Below are 22,379 nucleotides of genomic sequence, written 5' to 3'. Positions count from 1 at the left end.
TATGATCCAGTATTATCTATGGAAAATATTTGATTCTTCTTTGAATTCTTTTATGTATGATTGAGTTATCTTTGCATGTCTCTTCGAATTATCCTTTTGGTTTGGCCAACTAGATTGGTAGTTCTTGCAATGGGAGAAGTGCTTAGCTTTGGGTTCAATCTTGCGGTGTCCTTACCCAGTGACATAAAGGGTTGCAAGACACGTATTGTATTGTTGCCATCGAGGATAACAAGATGTTTTTTTTATCATATTCAATGAATTTATCCCTCAACATCATGTCATCTTGCTTAAAGCGTTACTCTGTTTTTAACTTAATACTCTAGATGCATGCTGGATAGCGGTCGATGAGTGGAGTAATAGTAGTAGATGCAGAATCGTTTCGATCTACTTGTTTTGGACGTGATGCCTATATACATGATCATTGCCTAGATATACTCATAACTATGCTCAGTTCTGTCAATTGCTCAACAATAATTTGTTCACCCAGCGTAGAATACTTATGCTCTTGAGAGAAGCCACTAGTGAAACCTATGGCCCCGGGGTCTATTCTCATCATATCAATCTCTATCATTTTATTTACTTGCTTTGTTTTTACTTTGCCTTTTACTTTTTACTTTGCATCTATCTATCAAAAATACCAAAAATATTATCTCTATCAGATCTCTCTCTCGTAAGTGACCGTGAAGGGATTGACAACCCCTAAGCGTTGGTTGTGAGTTGCTATCGCTTTGTGTAGGTACGATGCGTGGTCTCCTACTGGATTGATACCTTGGTTCTCAAAAACTGAGGGAAATACTTACGCTACTTTGCTGCATCATCCTCTCCTCTTCGGGGAAATCCAACGCAGTGCTCAAGAGGTAGCAATGACCTCGAGGACTACACGGGTCCGCAAGAGAGGTCGCACTCTTTTATGTCTACTTACGTTATGCATCGCTTAATATTACATGCTACTTTATCGCCCTGTTCACCGATTAGACTCTGAGTCAGCTCCAAACTAATGGTCAAACTTGAGTTTTTAAATGGTTTTGGGGTACATATCGGGGCCGCTATCAATTGTATCTATCTACTATCTGGTTAATCTCCGGTGTCTACTATGAGTTTCATGTTGGGTGGGAAACAAACAGTAAAGAAGCCATTATCTGTATTTATTAACTGAAGCCATTATCTGCGTACTATTATTGGTTTTTGGTCTATCCACAGGTTGCTACCATCACTCTGGATTTCTGCATGCACTCCTTACATAATCTCACTATGTTTTATTCTTATGCATGATAGTTATTGTAAACAATGGAACTGAACATGTAGAGCAAAAGAGACGAGCCTTGCGTGGCAATATAATTTCATGCAGACTTCGCTCCATGGTAGGCGCAAAGGCAGCCCCCCCCCCTCCACGCATTTCGGATTGTAATCAAGAGGAAGATATCTGTTCTGAGGGGGATTCAGAAGGAGAAGATAACTCCTATTTACCCCCTAAGGTCTTCGCTCTAACTTGGCATGCTGATGTTGGTTATGTCATGCATATGGTGTCTTGCATTGCTTACTTTATACATCAAATATGTCATCTGCTTAGTTTAGACATCCTTTGTGTGAATGCCATCTGTTTAGTTTATTCGTCGTTTATGTGAATTATGCAATGCCACCTTGTTTAGCCAGGCATCATATATGTGAATTTTGCAATGCCATCCTGCTTAGCCAGTCATCTTATATGTAAATTATATCAGGCCATCCTTTTTTTCGTTACATATTACATTCGTCAACAATGTTAGTACATTCAACTGCTCTTCGTGTGCATCAGCCATTTGACACGGTGATGGCAAATTCTGGAGTGAAAACAAGGTCTTCTGAGCAGACTATGCTATCTAACAAAGCGCATATCTCACTGGTTACGGATAGCTCCTCAGAGGAGGATTTAGAGACAGATGACCAATCCTATTCCCCCCCCCCCCGAGGTGTATGCTCTAACTTGGCAGGGTTATGTTGCTCATATCGTGCGTATGGTGTCTCGCATTGCTATGCCATTTGATTACTTTAGACATGCTTTGTGTGAATGCCACATGTTCAGTGTCTAATTACCATATATGTGAATTATGCATTGCCATCTTGTTGCAAGACATTATATATGTGAATTATACAATGCTATCTTGTTGCAAAGGCATTATATATGTGAATTATGCAATGCCATGTTGTTTAGCCAATCATCATGTATGTGAATTATATCATGCTATCATTTTTTGTATTACGTGTTCCATTTGTTGACAACGTTTGTATATTCAACTACTCTTCCTGTGCATCGGCCATTTGAAGCGGTGATGGAAGTATCTGGAGTAAAAATAAGGTATTCAGAGCAGACAATGCTACCCGCTGAAGCAGACATCTTGCTGGCTACAGAGAGCTCCTTAGAGGAGGATTCAGAGACTGATGACCATTCCTATTTCCCCCCTGAGGTCTATGCTCAAACTTGGCAGGGTTATATTACCCATGTCATGCATGTTGTCTTGCATTGCTTAGTTTTTACATCATATATAGATTGCCATCTGCTTACTTGCTTACTATATAAATCATATATTTGAATTATATCATGCCATCATGTTTACATAGTACATACACATCATCTATCTGAATTATGGCATGGCAACCCATTTAATAAAGACATCATATAGTTATATCATCTCATCATGTTTAGTGTTTACAGTCATCATATTTAGAATTATGGCATTCTATCCATGAATGTATGTGAATTATGGCATGCCAACCTATTTAATAAACACATTATATAGTTATGTCATGTCATCCTGTCTACATAGTCTCATATTTTGAACTATGTCTTTCCATCTTTTTTAGTTAGCCATCATAATGTGAAATTGTGTCATGCTATCCTGTTTAGTTAGCCATCATATATGTGAAATTGTGTCATGCTATCCTGTTTGGTTAGACAACATAAATATGAATTGTTTCATGCCCTCTTTTATTCCCCACTATCCATTGCACCTGTCTATCATACAATGTCTATATTTTCAATTACTTTTCTTGTTTATCAGCCATTTGAATTGGAGAACGTGATGGCAGTATCTAAGGGAGTAACAACACGGTCTTCAGAAAACATAGTGCTACTAGTTGATGCAGATAGAACCACGATTGTACTTGCCCAAGGACCAAATCCACCACACATAACCCAGACTCTCGCAGATTGTACCCCTACCCAGTTGGACAGAGAACCAGCTACACCCCTTCTAACCCCAACCCCGGCAGATAGTAACCCAGTTCCAGTTGACACATCACCGTCTCCACCACAGAGCACCCAAACACGAGCGGTTAGTAAGGGAACTGCAGTGCCCAAAGCAGGAGGACCACCACTCTGAATCCCAACTCAACGCTTAAAGGAGAAGAAGATTTGTTCTCAGGTCAGGTTCTGTAGCTATGGTTCATACTCCTTTGCTCTTGCATTACTGTATTTACTCATACCAACTATTTTCAAATTTGAAGGATAAAATTGAAACTCCAATGGTGCAACAGGTATGTTTTAAACCTGTTTCTTTAACTGGTTTGCTATTGTAACCTGCTCTATGTTGATTTCAGTTTCAATTGAATAAACAGTTATGTTCTCATGTCATGCACATTACAAGTGTTGTTATTGCTCTATAGTTACCCACACTTATATTCTGTCTATTCTGCTTTGTCTTGAACAAATATTATTTGAACTGTGTCTCTATCTTGATTTGGCAACAAAAACTAGCATGATATAGACCATAAAGTGACCATGGCACATAGATATATGTTTGTTTCATGCTATTATCCCGTCCACTTTACTACTGAACTCATTTACCAAAATGAGTTTCATATACAACAAGGTAAACATGTGATGTGTCTGCTTGTTTCTCTTTTAGAATGCAGACAAAATATTGGAGAACAGTACTGTGTTATCCAATGGTAAAGGAAGTAATGCAGATAAGGTTCAAGATAGTGAGACATCCCTGTTGGTCTCCAAGAAAGCTGATAAAAACTATCTTGACGATAGTGAGGGAACCCAAAAGTCCTGTCTTGATGTAGTGTTCGAGTTACTGGCCACTACTGCTGGCACAAGCTCTTCAAACTCGCTGCTGAATCAGTTCGTCTTCTTGAGTCTCAACTTCAAGTTGAAAGACATCGATCAAATGTGTTGCGACAGGAAGCTGAAGGACTAAGGAAGTCCCTGTAGAATTCATATGCATATTTTCTGGTGCAACAGCAAGCGCTGGAGGATTTAAGCGCCAAACAATAGAAAGTTAATAAGCTTGCTAAGCATCTTGCTAGCATTATGGATACCCAGGATATTGTTTCTTGAGATCTTCTGAAGTGGTTTTAGTTCTGGATTTGTTTTGCTGCGGCATTTATTTGCGCTGGTCGCCAACTTTGACAACCAGTGTATATGATATGCTGCTTTGTTCCCTATATTTGCACTGGTGGCGAACTTTGATGCCCAATGGATGTAATATGTGTAACAGCCGTGATAGCCTAGCATAAGTTGCTTGCTTATTTATTTCCTTATTGTCTTGTTTATTTATTTGCTTGTAGTCAGTGCAGTTCTTTTTAAAACTAGGCCACAATAACCATGGGCTAATATTTACTGTGGTGACATTGGGCCTCCTATGGGCCGTACAAACAGTGGGCCTTCTACGGGCCGTAGAAACAGTAGGCCTTCTACGAGTCGTAGAAACAATGGGCCTTCTACAGGCCATAGAAACAATGGGCCTTCTACGAGCAGTAGAAACAATGGGCCTTCTACGGGTCGTATCGTCAATGGGCCTTATACGGGCTGTATGACCATAACGGGCCATCGTTAATAGGTCGTATTTGATGATGCTATGAAAACAGTGTCGGTGTAAAAACTGGCGGATCTCGGGTAGGGGGTCCCGATCTGTGCGTCAAGGCTGATGCTAACAGGAAGCATGGGACACAGATGTTTACTTAGGTTCGGGCCCTCTCGATGGAGGTAAAACCCTACTTCCTGCTTGATTAATATTGATGATATGGGTTGTACAAGAGTAGATCTACCACGGGATCGTAGAGGCTAAACCCTAGGAGCTAGCCTATGATGGTATGTTTGTAAATGTGATCGGCCTTCTAAGGACCAACCTCTCCGGTTTATATAGACACCGGAGAGGGCTAGGGTTTACATGGAGTCAGTTACAAGAAAGGAAACACAATATCCAGATCGCCAAGCTTGCCTTCCACGCAAAGGAGAGTCCCATCCGGACACGGGCCGAAGTCTTGAGTCTTGTATCTTCACGCTTCAATAGTCTGGACGTTGTACATAGTCCGGCTATCCGGATACCCCCTAATCCAGGACTCCCTCAGTAGCCCCTGAACCAGGCTTCAATGATGATGAGTCCGCCGCGCAGTATTGTCTTCGGAATTGCAAGGCGGGTTCCTCCTCCGAATACTCCAAAGTGGTTATCGAACACGTAGACCATGTCCGGATCTGCAAGATGATCTTCACATGGCATAGATCTTGATTTGCTGGCAATCTCCATGCGTTGTGCCCTTGCATCGTGGCTTGGTCCAACGTGAACTGACGTTTCTTACCCCACAACGACTCATGTTACGAGGCGGTTTTATTGGCACGTCCTGTCGAGGCAGAGATCGTGTTCCTTTTATTACTGGATTTTCCATCAATATAAGCGTGCGTCGCCCCACGACGGCTATTGGTATAACCCCGTGTGTTTTTAGATAAGCCTCAAAACGGTCACACTGGGGACTCTTGATATTCACCTTCTTTATAAAGGGGTCGAGACCTACGCCTCTTTTTTCACCTTCATCGCGCCTTCTCGCACCTCGAGTTCTAGCACCCAAAACCTAAGCCCCATCCCTCCAGAATCTTCCAATATGTCCGGATCTGACCCTCAAGGCTAGTGGGTGGCCTCCTCGATTGAAGAGAAGGACATTGCAAAGCTTAGGGAGGTCGGATACCTGATCGCCGATATCCAACGCAGGCTTCCTGCTCCAGGGTAGATCATCCCTACGCCGGAGCCCAATGAGTGTGTCGTTTTCGTCCCACACTTCCTCCGCGGTTTTGGTTTCACCCTCCATCCCTTCGTGAGGGGGCTCATGTTCCATTATGGGCTGGATTTTCACGATCTGGCTCCAGATGCTATCCTCCACATCTCGTCGTTCATTATCGTGTGTGAGGCTTTTCTCCATGTCACGCCGCACTTCGGCTTATGGCTCAAGACCTTCAATGTGAAGCCAAAGATGATCGAGGGGCGACATGTGGAGTGCGGAGGTGCTATAATAAGCAGAAATGCCGACGCCCCGTGGCCAGAGGGTTCTTTCCCAGAAGTATCTAATGTATGGCAGCGGAGGTGGTTTTATGTCACGGCTCCCAGAGGCACAAAGTGGGTGGCTGCCCCCGAGTTTCGCTTTGGCCCTCCGCCACATTTGGCGCCCTGGACAGATGTAGGATGGAATTGGGGGCCCAGTGGTTATATACCAGTACTGCATAATCGCATCCGGGAGCTTCTTGCGAGGGACATTAATCTTGTTAGCATAATGCAAGTGATGTTAATCCGGCGGATGTTGTCGTGCCAACGCCGGCCTCTCCGGATGTGGAGTTCAATCCGGAGGGTCCGCGGACCGTCAAGCACTTCTTCGGCTTGAAGCTTGAAGAGATGTGCAAATTATTCTTCGGACGGAAAGTAGTGTGTCCGGACACCATCGAGGATGCGGGCCTAAGCTGTAATCGCCTAGATACCCAAGTAAGTAGCCTTGATACCGGACACCTTGTTTTGCATTTATCGTGACTATTTGTTTTGACAAACACCTGCGTCCAGGAATGGCTCAGCAAGGCGGAGAGAATCAGGTGTCCAGCACCGCTTCCCGAAGGCTGGCCTGCCCCCACCATGGCCAAGATACTCGACCGAGTACTCAACAGAATGCCCTCGGGGAAAGACAAGGGGAGGGACGAAGAGACCAAACCCCACATGCTACGCATCTGAACCGGGGGAATTGTTACCTCCCCCAAGGAGGATACTCGGGGAGGGGAGGCTGAGGCCTCCTCTCCGCGCGGGAAGAAAAGGGCCGCCACCGAAGATCTGGAGGCGGAGATGCCCAAATCAGGGAAAAAGACATCCCCAGGGGACCGTGCCCCGACGGGCACCCTCACTGCACCATGCCCTCCAACGGGCCAGCCCTCCACCGAGCTGTAAGTCAATCTGTCATCTGAAGGTACTGTGTTTCTCCTAGATCAATAATCAGGATTCAACTTTTTGTAGTCCGGCCAGCAACTCCTCTCAACAGGGTTCGTCTTCGGGGGACCTTCCTCCGGAGATGATGGAGAGCGAGACCCCACCCCCTTCTCCGACTCATGAAGCGGGCGACACCGAGGTGTCGTCACGGAGGAGTCCGAATCTGCCGAAGCCGGCAGTCAACTGGTCAGCCGCCCTGCACCCGGAGCCTTTGGCTACAACGGGGGCGATGGGAAGAGTCCGGCGCAGTTCAATGTCCGGCCGGATGTACTAACGGGCTTGCTGGAGCGAGTTGCGCTCTCGGAGGGGCATCGCTCGTTAATGAGCACGGTGCTCAAGAAGATTTCATCCGCTACAAGCGGTTTGAATGAAGCATTTACAAGCCTTCTTAGAGGCTTTGAGGTATGTAATGAAGAATACACCATATAGGTAGTAGCCCCTGAGACTCTGGTTGCTCGCCCTAGGCAGCAAATGGGGTATCATCAACCAATAATTGGTGTTGTAAATATGTGCAGGTACCTGTGGGTCCAGCCGCCGGCCCGTCCATTGAAGTTGCCGAACTGACAAGGAAAATTGGGTCGATTGATGCCGATATCACTCTGATGAATGAGCGACTGGATGAATCACAACGTATGTGTCCTGTCTTTCCATTGCATAGGAAAATATTAAGGTGGCACATATTAATCTAATATGTTCGGACTGCGGATGGTGTTGCTGCCATGGAGGCCCTGAGGGCGGAACTTGCTCTAGCCAAGGAACAAGCTCGGGTGAGCAATGCGGCTGCCCTAAAGGCGGCCGAGGAATTGAGAGCCGAACAGGCTGCTCATCGCCAAAGCAAGGAAAAGATAGCCGAAATGGCTATCGAGTTAAAAAATGCCGCTGACCGGTATGAGCTCCTGAAAAGGGAGCATGAGGATAAATCGGCTGACCTAAGCAAGGCACTTAATGCCACCAAGGAAATACAGACCGAGCTCAGGGGTGCGCGGAGGAGCTCCAACAGGCCGGTAAAATCGCGGCTGGAGGCTCCTATTTGCTGCGGACGAAGTTCTTCGATCCGAAGTACGCTCCCCTGGATGGAGGTTGGAGTTCGGCGGACACCTACGCGGACCTGGCGGAGAGTACGGCTGATGCTGTGGAGTTCTTCAAAGATCAGGGTGAGAAGGAGGTGGAGAAGCTTTTCTGGTCGCAGTTCAATGCTCCCTCTCGCCCGCTGCCGTTAAGTGGTAGGATGGCTGCTGTAGCGGAGCTTCACAGGTTGTCCAGGCTTGCAATGCGATCTGTAATAGACCATCTTTGGCCGAAGGGGCCTAAGCCGGACAGTTACTTTGGTTTGGTGCAATAGTTCCTTGGGGCCGTGCCTCGGATCGATGCCCTGAGGAGGTCGGCATGCATAGAGGGTGCGCGGATGGCCCTTGCCCGCGTTAAAGCATATTGGACGAATATGGATGCCACTATTATAGCATCTCAGGATCCGGTGGGGGGCCAATATCCGACCAGGCACTACTTGGCGCAGGTCACAGAGGGTGCCCGCCTGATAGAGGCGCAGTGCCCGAAGAATCTCCTATTCGAGTGATGATTCAAATCATAGTAAAAACAATGTTTATTTTGATTATAAGGCTAGATTTATATTATTTGCCTGAGAATATGATTATTTCCCCTGTGCGGCCGTTTATATATATGTATATATAAATATGCAATCTGAAAGTTAGCAGTCGTTGGCTTCAGCCCCCACGCATACAATACGGGGGTGTTCACGAAAAATATGCTTAATCACTCTTGATCCAACGTCTTGGTCCATTAAGGAGGTGATCGCATGACGAACTAGGCAACCGAACTATATAGCTGTAACACTTACGCTTAGCCGCGGGATTCTAAAGTGGGGCTACTATGTAGCCCCTGGTACCTTTGCGTGCATCCGAATACGGGCGCGTATGTACCTGGCCAGGAAATGGCCCTTTGTTAATGTGGAGGAATCCTAAAGATTCCAGTGAGTCGTCGAGTGGTTGACCAGTCTCTCGCTGTATCATGACAGTCAGTTTTCGGCTTTCTCTACTGAGGTGCTCGTCCGGAATAACCAGGGCACAATCGTAATAGTTCTCCTTTGGCCACCTTAGCCGATAATAACGGAACATAAGGCGGCAAACCCAGGAGCCGGGCAAACCCAACATTTGACCAAACACATGATTTGGAGCTAATGCATATAAGGCCAAACTAGTGACGCCGAACACTCCCGAAGGTATTCGGACTTTATAATAGATGATGAGCTCAAGAATGCCCATTCATTATAAACCTTGTGTTTCCAGGTACGGGCGTTAACCTGTCGTGGCGAAATGCCAAAAACGGCAGTATCCTCTGTGGGTATGGAACCCATGGGATGGTTAAACAACAAGAGACAATAGAAAAGGTTTACATAGGGGCTTAATCTAAAAAGAAACCTGTTGAACGAGGCCCTGCTGCATGTCTACGCCTTTGTCTCCGTTGTGCCGCATCCTGGAAGGGTATCGCGCGAACGTTGTCTGCTGAAAAGGGAAACTAATAGAAGAGTGCAACGTAAGTATGCGATGGATAGTAAAAATCTGAGATGATGGCCTACCAATAAGGTTGGGCCAAGTGTGGGGCTTTATTATGAGCCCCTGTTATCCACTATAGGATTACATATACGGTGCCCTGGTTTGATATGGGCTGCCGGACTCGTCTAACCGTGTTCGTGGTCTTTATGACCCGTCATATTTTTGTTAGAGGCCGCTTATAGTCCGGCCGCTAGGGCCATCGCGTGTTCCTCTTCGCGTGAAGAGCGCTCTGTTATTCCGCTAATGGTGATGACGCCACGTGGCCCGGGCATCTTGAGTGTGAGGTAGCCATAGTGCGGTAATGCGTTGAAGCGGGCGAAGGCCACCCTTCCGAGCAATGTTTGATAGCTGCTTTCGAAGGGTGCAATGATGAGGACTAGTTCTTCGCTTCTCGAGTTGCCTAGAGAGCCGAATGTTACCTCCAGTATGACGGAGCCCCTGCTGTAGGCTTCAACCCCTGGTATCACCCCTTCAAAGGTGGTGTTAATCTTGCTGATTCTGGATGAGTTTATCCCCATCCTGCGGACAGTGTCGTCATATATTAAATTGAGGGTGCTGCCGCCGTCCATAAGGACGTGGGTGAGGTGGTATCTGTCGATTAATGGGTCAAGCACCAAGGCATCTGAACCTTCACGCCGAACACTAGCTCGGCCGTCCAGGTGATCGAAGGTGATCGGACAAGACATCCGGTAGTTATGTGTGGGTATGATGGGCTCTATATCACGCGTGTCTTTATAGGCGCATTCGTGCCTTCTCGAGGATGTGCGAGTCGTGTGGATCATATTCACTGTTTTAACCTCTGGTGGGAAATTTTTCTGTCCCCTAGTGTTCGGCTGGCAAGGTTCATCCTCGTCTTCACTTGGTGTTTCCCTTCCCTTGTGTTCGGCGTTTAATTTGTCGGTCTGCTTAAAGACCTAGCACTCTCTGTGCGTGTGGTTCGCAGGTTTGTCGGGGGTGCCATGAATTTGGCATAGTCTGTCCAGAACTCTATTCAGACCGGACGGTCCCTCTTTACTGCCTTTAGATGGCTTATTTTGCCGGTTAGGTCGAGGGCCCCTAAATCCGGCATTAACCGTTGTGTTATCCGGGATCTCTTCCTTGTTTTGGTGTTTATTTTTATTACGCCGTGGCTTCCCATTGCCATCCCTTATTTTGGATGTGCTAGGGTCGCTAGTGCCTTTACGGGCTAGCCAGCTATCTTCTCCCGCGCAAAAGCGGGTCATAAGGCTTGTTAGGGCTGCCATTGTCCTTGGATTTTCTTGGCCGAGATGTCTGGCGAGCCACTCATCACGGATGCTGTGTTTGAATGCCGCTAAGGCTTCGGCGTCCGGACAATCAACAATTTGATTCTTCTTAGTGAGGAATCTGATCCAAAGCTTGCGGGCTGACTCTCCGGGTTGTTGGATTATGTGACTTAAATCGTCAGTGTGACGCCCCCGAATTAATCGTACACTAATCATGCACGCAAATGTGTACGATCAAGATCAGGGACTCACGGGAAGATATCACAACACAACTCTACAAATAAAATAAGTCATACAAGCATCATAATACAAGCCAGGGGCCTCGAGGGCTCGAATACAAGTGCTCGATCATAGACGAGTCAGCGGAAGCAACAATATCTGAGTACAGACATAAGTTAAACAAGTTGCCTTAAGAAGGCTAGCACAAACTGGGATACAGATCGAAAGAGGCGCAGGCCTCCTGCCTGGGATCCTCCTAAACTACTCCCGGTCGTCATCAGCGGGCAGCACGTAGTAGTAGGCACCTCCAGTGTAGTAGGGGTCGTCGTCGACGGTGACGTCTGGCTCCCGGACTCCAGCATCTGGTTGCGACAACCAGAAAGAAAGGAAAGGGGAAAAGGGGGGGAGAAAGCAACCGTGAGTACTCATCCAAAGTACTCGCAAGCAAGGAACTAAACTACATATGCATGGGTATATGTGTAAGGAGGCCATATCAGTGGACTGAACTGCAGAAAGCCAGAATAAGAGGGGGATAGCTAGTCCTATCGAAGACTACGCTTCTGGCAGCCTCCGCCTTGCAGCATGTAGAAGAGAGTAGATGGAAGTCCTCCAAGTAGCATCTCCAAGTAACATCTCCAAGTAGCATCTTGAGTAGCATAATCCTACCCGGCGATCCTCTCCTCGTCGCCCTGCGGAAAAGCGATCACCGGGTTGTATCTGGCACTTGGAAGGGTGTGTTTTATTAAGTATCCGGTTCTAGTTGTCATAAGGTCAAGGTACAACTCCAAGTCGTCCTGTTACCAAAGATCACGGCTATTCGAATAGATTAACTTCCCTGCAGGGGTGCACCACATAGCCCAACACGCTCGATCCCATTTGGCCGGACACACTTTCCTGGGTCATGCCCGGCCTCGGAAGATCAACACATCGCAGCCCCACCTAGGCAAAACAAAGAGGCCAGCACGCCGGTCTAAACCTAAGCGCACAGGGGTCTGGGCCCATCGCCCATAGCACACCTGCACGTTGCGAGGGCGGCCGGAAGCAGAACTAGCCCCCTTAATACAAGAGCAGGCTTACGTTCCAATCCGGCGCGCGCCGCTCCGTCGCTGACGTCTGAAGTGCTTCGGCTGATACCACGACGTCGGGATACCCATAACTACTCCCACGTAGATGGTTAGTGCGTATAGGCTCGTAGCCAGACTCAGATCAAATACCAAGATCTCGTTAAGCGTGTTAAGTATCCGCGAACGCCGAACAGGACCAGGCCCACCTGTCTCCTAGGTGGTCTCAACCTGCCCTGTCGCTCCGCCACAAGTAACAGTCGGGGGCCGTCGGGAACCCAGGCCCACCTCTACCGGGGTGGAGCCACCTGTCCTTTCAGCCCCCAACTCCGAACAGTATCACAGGTAATGTAACAGTGTAAAGTATATAGTATATGCCCGTGATCACCTCCCGAAGTGATCACAGCCTAGTAGTATAGCATGGCAGACGGACAAGAGTGTAGGGCCACTGATGGAACACTAGCATCCTATACTAAGCATTTAGGATTGCGGGTAAGGTATCAATGACTGTAGCAGCAATGACAGGCTATGCATCAGAATAGGATTAACGGAAAGCAGTAACATGCTACACTACTCTAATGCAAGCAGTATAGAGAAGAGTAGGCGATATCTGGTGATCAAAGGGGGGGCTTGCCTGGTTGCTCTGGCAAGAGAGAGGGGTCGTCAACTCCGTAGTCGAACTGGTCAGCAGCAGCGTCGGTCTCGTAGTCTACCGGAGAGAAGAGGGGGAAGAAATAATGAATAGAGAGCAAACAAAGCATCACAAAATATAACAAGGCAATACGCGGTGTTCGGTGTGCCCTAACGCGGTAGTAGGTGATACCGATGAAGGGGGAAAAAGCATCCGGGAAAGTATTCCCGGTGTTTCGTGTTTTCGGGCAGAGGAGCCGGAGGGGAAAAGTTGCGGGTTCGATAGGTTAGGGGTGTGTGGCGGACGAACGGACCGCGTCTCCGGATTCGTCTCGTCGTTCTGAGCAACTTTCATGTACAAAGTTTTTTCATCGGAGCTACGGTTTATTTTCTATTAATTTTAAAAGATTTAAATCATTTTCAGGATTTCTTTAATTATTTATCTCAACATTATCCAGAATAGTAGAAGATGACGTCAGCATGACAACATGCTGACGTCAGCAGCCAACTGCGCAGTTGACTGAGTCAACTACGTGTGGGTCCCGCATGTCATACACTTTTTAGTTTAAGTAGGGTTTAGCTGATTGATTACTGCTTAATTAAATTAACTAATTGATTAGATTAATCTAAACATGATTAATTAACTTGATTATTTTACTAATTAATTAATTAACTAATTAATGATTTTATTAATCACATTTTCATTTCTTTTTAATTTTCTTTTTTTTTAACAGGGGCATGGGGCCCCGGTGTCATAGACAAAGGGCCTGCCCAATCAGCGTTGACCCTTGTTAAATGGTCAACTAGAGCCCTGGGGCCCGCAGGCAGTGGCACATAGGCGGGGCCCACGGTGCCAGGTCAGCGGCGCCACCGGAGTTGCTCCGGCGGGCCTACGCGCGGCGGCTGAACCCCGGCGATCGCCGGAATCACGCTGCAGTGCCCTGTTTTGCGCGTTCTTGGTCACGTTCGAACGGGCAGGACGCGTCCCGTCGATCTGTGGCATCGGTTGGTGCGGGGGCAACCGGAATCGTGGTCGGCGACGAGGTCCGCGGTGGCGAGTTTTCGGGCGACGACGCAAACGGCGATGTAGCCCACAGTAGTTCAATCTAAAGCTTCGGGCATGCTCTACGCGCGGGCGAGGACAACGCACACGGGCCCTTGACCAAAAGGTCACCGGAGACGCGCCGGCGACCAAACGAGGCGGCGGTGGTTCGGGCTTCGTCGGGGTAGTGGCTACGGGCGGCTAGAGAGGGCAGGTGACGGCGCGTTCGACACAGAAGCTCACCGCGGGAGTGTGGGGTCTAGGCAGAGGGCTCGGGGAGGTCCGGTGGAGCAGCGGGATGAGGAGGACGGTAGCGAACGGCGCGGCGCCGGCGGCGTTCGCCAAGGTCGACGCAGAGGCAGGGGCGTCGCGGCGAGAGGGGCTCCGGGGAGGAGGGCGAGGGGCAGCGCCGAGATGGGCGTCTGCTTCCGAGCGCGGGCGGCACGGTCGCCGGGGTCTGTGCCCCTCGATCTGGATCGGGGGGGGGGGGGCAGAGGGACCGAGAGAGACGTGGGGGCGGAATCGTGGGAGGAGTGGGGTGGATCGGGGCTAGGGTTTCGGGGGGGGGGGGGGTTTTGGGGGATGGGGGCGGCCGGCGGGGGCTTTGCCCAGTTGGGCCGGTTGGGGGGGGGGCCTGGCCGGCTGGGCCGTCGGCCCAGTGGGGGGGGGTGGCCTTCTCTCCTTTATTATTATTTTTTTGTCTTTTCTTTTTCTGTTTTATCTTTTGTATTTTCTTTCTTTTATTTATTTTCTGTTCTATTTTATTTTTCTTATATAATAGTTTATAGTTTTACAAAAAGTGAAACCCATAGCTAAAATAGAGTTACAATTATAACTACTGCCACGAAAGGTTTTATCCCTAAACAAAATAGTTTAGTATTTTATAAAACCCAAAATGCATTTATTTAATTGTTTTACCTACTGTTTTAATCATTTTAGGGTATTAAAACATTTTATAAAAGTGGGGTTTCTTCACCACAATTAACTTCGCATTATTTGGCACAATTCGAATATTTTAGTTTTAAAGTTTGAAAACTTTTACCGTTTGATTTGATTTTGAATTTGAATTTGAATCAGTTTCGAACTAACGCGAGATTAGCAACAGTAATTGTGCTGACGTGGCATCATTAACAGTGGTTTACTGTAGCTTAAGTATCCGGGCGTCACAGTCAGCATCCGGAGGCCGGACATAAGTCCCTTGAAAATTGGCCCTAAAAGCGTCCTCTAGTTCCTCCCAGCTCCCAAATGAATTTTCGGGGAGGCTTTTCAACCAGTGCCGAGCTGGTCCCTTCAGTTTGAGGGGAAGGTATTTGATGGAGTGGAGATCATCCCCGCGAGCCATATGTATATGTAGGATAAAGTCCTCGATCCAGACCCCTGGGTCTGTCGTTCCGTCGTATGCCTCTATGTTCACAGGTTTAAAGCCCTGTGGGAATTCATGGTCTAGTACTTCATCAGTAAAGCACAGGGGGTGAGCAGCCCCTCTGTATCTGGATGTGATGTGGCATGCCGTTGGCTGTTGTTGTGTCTGGTGTTTATTCCGAACTGGTATTTGGTTGTCATAACTATTTTGACGACCACCGTCCCCCGCCGGGGTGTGTCCTTTAGATCCGTAGATGGACCTAGTTGTGCCAGCTTTATTTTCCAGGTGCTCATGTAGATCATGCGCGTCTTCGGTAGTTGATTTATTGCAGTTATGAAGTGGTACGTCTCGTCTCCTGGTCGTGTTACTCTTTGGTGGAACGGCCTCGTCGTCGAATTCTGGCAGTAGCTTACGTTTTGGGTAGCTCTTTGTGTGGCGATCGTCGCCATATCTTTCTTCAGTGTCTAGCACTTTATTCCATTTGCGATTGAGCGTTTCCTGTGCGGCTTTAAGCCGTTGCTTCTGCCTCTTCAGACTTCTCGCTGTGGCCATAAGCTTTCCTTGGAGGTTCTCTCATTCCACGCGTTCTTCCGGAATGATGAATGCATCATCGTCCGGACTGTCTTCTTGTCCTCGGTCGGTTTGATGAACTCGTCCCTCTGGATCATTGTCTTCGGGCGTCTGCTTCAAACTATGCTCGGCGTGACCTGGTTCGTCCTGCTCCATCGCTGGTTCTGTTTGGTCGTTGTTGCCTTCGGTGTTGACCAGAGTATCCATTCTTCTGGCGCTCTTGCTGATATTTTTGCTGTTGCTGGATTTGGAACGGCGTCTGCGTTGTCGCTTTGGTTTTTGCCTAGGGGTTTTATCTTTCGGATTGTCGTCGTCATCTTCCTTGGGCGTATCCACCATGTATATGTCATGTGACGAGGTGGGAATCCGGTGCCCCATAGATTCCGAGTCTTCTCCTGCATCGTCGTCCATACCATCGATGCCTCCGGAGTCGAAGTCAAGCACGTCGGTTAAATCATCAACCATGGCTATCAAGTGGGTGGTGGGTGGGTAACGAATTTCTTCATCGCCTGCTTCCCACTCGAGCCGGACATAGTTCGGCCCGGAATTCTCTGTCAAAGAGATAATTTTAAATGAGTTTAGTATGTCGCCAAAGGGCGAGTGCTAAAATATGTCTGTTGCGGTGAACCCCGTTACCGGAGCCCAACCAGGCTCGGCGGACTTGGGGACGCGCGGACTAGAACCTACAACCAGATATGAATCCGGGGGTCCGGAATTACAGGCTCCCTTGGAAGTGAGGCCTGTGTTCGGCTCCATCATCGATGAGGGTACGGCCCGCAAGGCGGGGTCCAGCCCTCCGTCCTCAGGCAATGCAACCTGCCCCGGATTTAGATCTGAGGCTTCTGCCGGGGTGATATCCCGAGCATCGTCTGATAGCAGGTCTAAGCCGTGCTCATCGTGACTGTTCGGCACTCCTGGCGCTTGCCTGAATCCGTCGAAGATCAAGTCTCCGCGGATATCCGCCGTGTAGTTCAAGTTTCCGAACCTGACCTGGTGGCCGGGGGCATAGCTATCGATCTGCTCCAGATGGCCAAGCAAATAGGCCCGCAGTGTGAAGCCGCCGAACACGAAGATCTATCCGGGAAGGAAAGCCTCATCCTGGGCAGCATCGTTAATGATGATTGAAGGAGCCATCGAGCCTGATAGCGACGACACAGAGGAACTTTCAATGAAAGCACCAATGTCGGTGTCAAAACCGGCGGATCTCGGGTAGGGGGTCCCGATCTGTGTGTCAAGGCTGATGGTAACAGGAAGCATGGGACACAGATGTTTACCCAGGTTCGGGCCCTCTCGATGGAGGTAAAACCCTACTTCTTGCTTGATTAATATTGATGGTATGGGTAGTACAAGAGTAGATCTACCACGAGATCATAGAGGCTAAACCCTAGGAGCTAGCCTATGATGGTATGTTTGTAAATGTGATCGGCCTTCTAAGGACCAACCTCTCCGGTTTATATAGACACCGGAGAGGGCTACGGTTTACATGGAGTCGGTTACAAGAAAGGAAACACAATATCTGGTTCGCCAAGCTTGCCTTCCATGCAAAGGAGAGTCCCATCCGGACACGGGCCGAAGTCTTGAGTCTCGTATCTTCATGCTTCAATAGTCCGGACGTTGTACACAGTCCGGCTATCCGGATACCCCCTAATCCAGGACTCCCTCAAACAGCCCAACGTATTAACGGACCACAAATGGGCCGATGTAATCACGGGCTGAATTTGGCCCACAAGCAAAAAATGACAGTAACGGGCCGTAAGTAAACGAATATTGGAAATGAGCCCAAGAATAAATGGGCTCTGAGAAGGCCGAAAGATAACATTTGCTGGAAACGGCCCAACTGAATAACAGGCCCTTAATGGGTATAAAGTGATATACTGTTCATTACGGGCCAGTTTCACCACGGGCCGTTAGTGGGTGTAAAGTGATACACTGTTCATTGCGGGCCAGTTTCACCATGGGCTGTTAATAGGCCAAGAGTTACATAGGGCCTCATCTGGGATGAAAGACGTCATGGGCCATACATGGGCCATAAGTGAAAATGGGCTAGAATCATATTGGATGGCCCAGATGACGCTACTGGGCCTAATTCGGATAGGGAGTAGCGGGCATTGGGTTAGCGGGATGTAAATGGGCTATATGCGAACAGGCCGTTAACAGGCTTTCCATGGGCCGGCCCGCCACCTTTTGACCAAGTCAAACGGGCCGACCTTTTCACAGGAATGGGCCTCTGTTGGGCCGTGTCACGTGTCGATGTATCATAGGCGCCTTCTGTCCAATGAGTGGATGACATCTGTCCCAACGGTGAGCCGACACGTGTTTCCTCCAGCCAATGATGATTTTACACGTGGAAAATCCCCATTGGTCGGGGCTGTTAACGGGTTATCGAATCCAAAACCCGACCCGATAGCTTAACGGCGTTCCGTTACGGTGGATGCCACGTGTCGGTCACCCTTGACGAAAGCACTTCTGTGACGCGCGATTTATCGTCATGGAAGTGGACACTTCTGTGATGATAATTTTGGTAATGTCATGGAACACTTCTATGACAGCACAGGTATGACTATCTTGATTCTGTCATAAATTTGTCATGGATGTACATGCATGACAAAAAACGCGACCTACTGTGACAAACACGTATCATCACGGAAGTGTTTTTTTTGTAGTGGATGGTGCCGAAGATGAAGACAATCCCGCCCAGCCAGGTTTCGAGCAGGCCGAGCAAGAGGATGGGCAAGCTAGCCCTAAAGAACAGGCAGCTGATGGAGAATCAGAGGATGATAATTACATGCCTCTCTCCAAAGACGAAGTGAGCCTTGGCGACAAAGAATCATTGTGCCGGAGGATCCCATCGAGCAGGAGCGCTTCAAACGCTGGCTTATAGCCACTGCAAAAAGCCTGAAGGAAAAACAGAAACTACTTGAAGCTGATCAGGATCTGCTAACGGACAGATGGACCGAGGTCCTGGCTGCCGAGGAATACAGACTCGAGCGCCCTAGCAAAAGCTACCCAAAGCGCAGGCTGCTACCTCAACTCGAGGAGGAGGCCTTAAAGCCCACTCTGCCAGCGCATGATGCGGCTGACCGGCCACCCCGTGGCCGCGACAAAGCGGCTTACCAGCCCGATGTCCAGACCGCACCCCGTCGCCAATCAAATGATAATACTAAGGCCCGGGGCTACACGAAGGACCTGCGAGAAGTATTGGAAAACAAAGCAGGACAGTCAAGATCGATTTACGGATCACGGGGGCGCGCCACAAGACGTGATGATGACCGGCACGCCGGATACAATAAACAAAAGTCCGGCCGAGCCGAATACAATAGACCGGACTCATTCGAACTATGTCGGGATGTAGCCCGGCATAGAGGCGCCGCACACCCCCTATGCTTCACTGATGAAGTTATGGATCACGAATTCCCAGAAGGGTTTAAACCCATAAATATTGAATCATACGATGGCACAACAGACCTCGCGGTATGGATCGAAGACTTTCTTCTCCACATCCACATGGCCCGCGGCGATGACTTACATGCCATAAAGTACCTACCACTTAAGCTCAAAGGACCGGCTAGGCATTGGCTTAATAGCCTGCCAGCAAGCTCCATTGGCAGTTGGGAGGATCTGGAAGACGCATTCCTCAATAACTTCCAGGGCACTTACGTGCGACCACCGGACACTGATGACTTAAGCCACATAACCCAGTTGCCGGAGAGTCAACCAAGAAATTCTGGATTCGGTTCCTAACTAAAAAGAAACAAATTGTCGACTGTCCGGATGCCGAAGCCTTAGCGGCCTTCAAGCATAACATCCGAGACAAATGGCTTGCCCGACATCTCGGCCAAGAGAAGCCAAAGTCCATGGCAGCCCTCACGACACTCATGACCCGCTTCTGCGCGGGCGAGGACAGCTGGCCGGCTCGCAGCAATGTCACACCCAAAAACTCAGGCGATTCAGATGCCAAGGACAGCAACGGCAAGCCGCGACGGAATAGACACAAACGTCGCAATAATGGCGACAACACCGAAGACACGACAACCAATGTCGGATTCAGAGGCTTTAAATCCGGACAGCAGAAAAAGCCATTCAAGAGAAACAGTCTGGGCTCGTCCAGTTTGGACCGCATACTCGATCATTCCTGTCAAATTCATGGCACCCCTGATAAACCAGCCAAGCACACCAACAGGGAATGCTGGGTGTTTAAATAGGCCGGCAAGTTGAATGCCGAAAACAAAGAAAAGGGGCTGCATAGCGACAACGATGAGGAGCCCCGACCGCCGAACACGGGAGGACAGAAGAAATTCACTCCACAGGTGAAAACAGTGAATATGATATACGCAACCCATATCCCCAAGCGGGAACGGAAGCGTGCACTAAGGGACGTCTACGCGATGGAGCCAGTCGCCCCAAAATTCAACCCATGGTCCTCTTGTCCGATCACTTTCGATCGTAAGGACCATCCTACTAGTATCCATCATGGCGCTTCAGCCGCATTGGTCCTTGACCCCATCATCGATGGATTCCATCTCACACGAGTCCTCATGGACGGCGGCAGCAGCCTGAACCTGCTCTATCAGGACACAGTGCGCAAAATGGGCATTGACCCCTCAAGGATGAAGCCCATGAAAACCACTTTCAAGGGTGTCATACCCGGTGTAGAGGCCTGTTGTACAGGCTCAATCACACTAGAAGTGGTATTCGGATCTCCGGACAATTTCCGGAGCGAGGAGTTAATCTTCTACATCGTCCCCTTTCACAACGGCTATCATGCACTGCTCGGACGAACCGCATTTGCCAAATTCAATGCGGTACCGCATTATGCATATCTCAAGCTCAAAATGCCAGGACCTCGCGGGGTTATTACAGTTAATGGAAACACAGAGCGCTCGCTTTGTACGGAGGAGCACACTGCGGCCCTAGCAGCCGAAGTACATAACAGCCTTCTTAGGCAAACGGCCAATTCGGCGATAAAAAACCCGGATACCGCCAAGCGAGTCTGGAATACTCTGCTACAGGATCGTCCAACACGACCTGAGCTCGACCAGCAATTCAGCCTCCGCCCTAGTCCCGGCCAAGAGGCGACATTCGTGCCGTGCGTACACAACTACACACTTAAAATACCATGGGCATGGGCGGAGACACGACCATACGACCATGACGCGGTCCTCAATGCGGTTCGACCGCCCCAGGACACGCGCATTTTGGTACCCCTTTTTTCTTTCAGGTCCCTATCTTCAGTAGGCTCTTCCAAAAGACTGGCTATCGGACACACAGCGGGACGGACACACCAGGAGGACAAGAAGCTTTGGCGTACGAGGGAATCCTCAGGTGGTCTCTGATAACGATCGTTATACCTGTTTTTACATACCCGCATACAGCCCGCTCCTGGTCAGGATGTGTCAAACAGTCCTATCGTGCTTATCGCACTACTTGTACATGTATGCTTTGACATATCATTTGAATAACAAGGGAAAATAGTATACAGCGTCAGCTTGCTATTAAGTTTATTTGCCCCTTTTTTCTTTACTGCTTATTTATTATACCCGTGCATTTTGGCATGACCAGTTTACCAGGGGGCTTCAGTACCCCATAACCTGGCAAGACAAGTCCGAACACTTTCGACAGTGCGGCACCCCGAACTTATAGCACTATATGCATCAGCTCCGAATCATGTCTTGGGTCAATAGTTGGGTTTGCCCGGCTCCCTTGTTTTGGTACCTTACGTTCCGCTATATCAGCTAAGGTAGCGCAGGGAGAACTACTGCGATTGTGTCCCGGTTCTTCTGGATGAGCGCCTCAGTAGAGAAAGCCGAAATCTGACTGTCATGATAAGGCGAGAGCTGGTCGCTGTTTGAGAGGTCTTAAATCCCTAAAGATTTTTTCCGCTTCAGGCGAGGAATCGGCCTCGTCCAATTTAGGCGTGTATAGCGCCCCAAGTCCGGCTTTCCGGATACTAGGGGCTTTGCCGAAGTTTAAAATTGTAGACTTCTATGGATACGTGAGGGCGATAAAGCCGTATAGTCCGATTGCCTCATTCTGGCGCTGAAAACCTCCTTAAAAGGACCAAAAACTTGGATAAAGAGTGTTCATATTTAACCCGAACACCCCAATACTAGTTACATGGGGGCGGAAGCCGACGACTGGCCAACTCTCAAGAATTTTTATAACGGCCGCACAGAAGGTAATATTTTAAATTAACAAGCGCTATGATGTCTACTACACAACCTTCTTCTTGTAGACGTTATTGGGCCTGCAAGTGCACAGGTTTGTAGGACAGTAGCAAATTTCCCTCAAGTGGATGACCTAAGGTTTATCAATCCGTAGGAGGCATAGGATGAAGATGGTCTCTCTCAAACAACCCTGCAACCAAATAACAAAGAGTCTCTTGTGTCCCCAACACACCCAATACAATGGTAAATTGTATAGGTGCACTAGTTCGGCGAAGAGATGGTGATACAAGTGCAAT

Source organism: Triticum aestivum, chromosome 5B (genome assembly GCF_018294505.1).
Source record: "Triticum aestivum cultivar Chinese Spring chromosome 5B, IWGSC CS RefSeq v2.1, whole genome shotgun sequence".
Taxonomy (NCBI): Eukaryota; Viridiplantae; Streptophyta; class Magnoliopsida; order Poales; family Poaceae; genus Triticum; species Triticum aestivum.
This window is presented reverse-complemented; position numbering follows the sequence as displayed.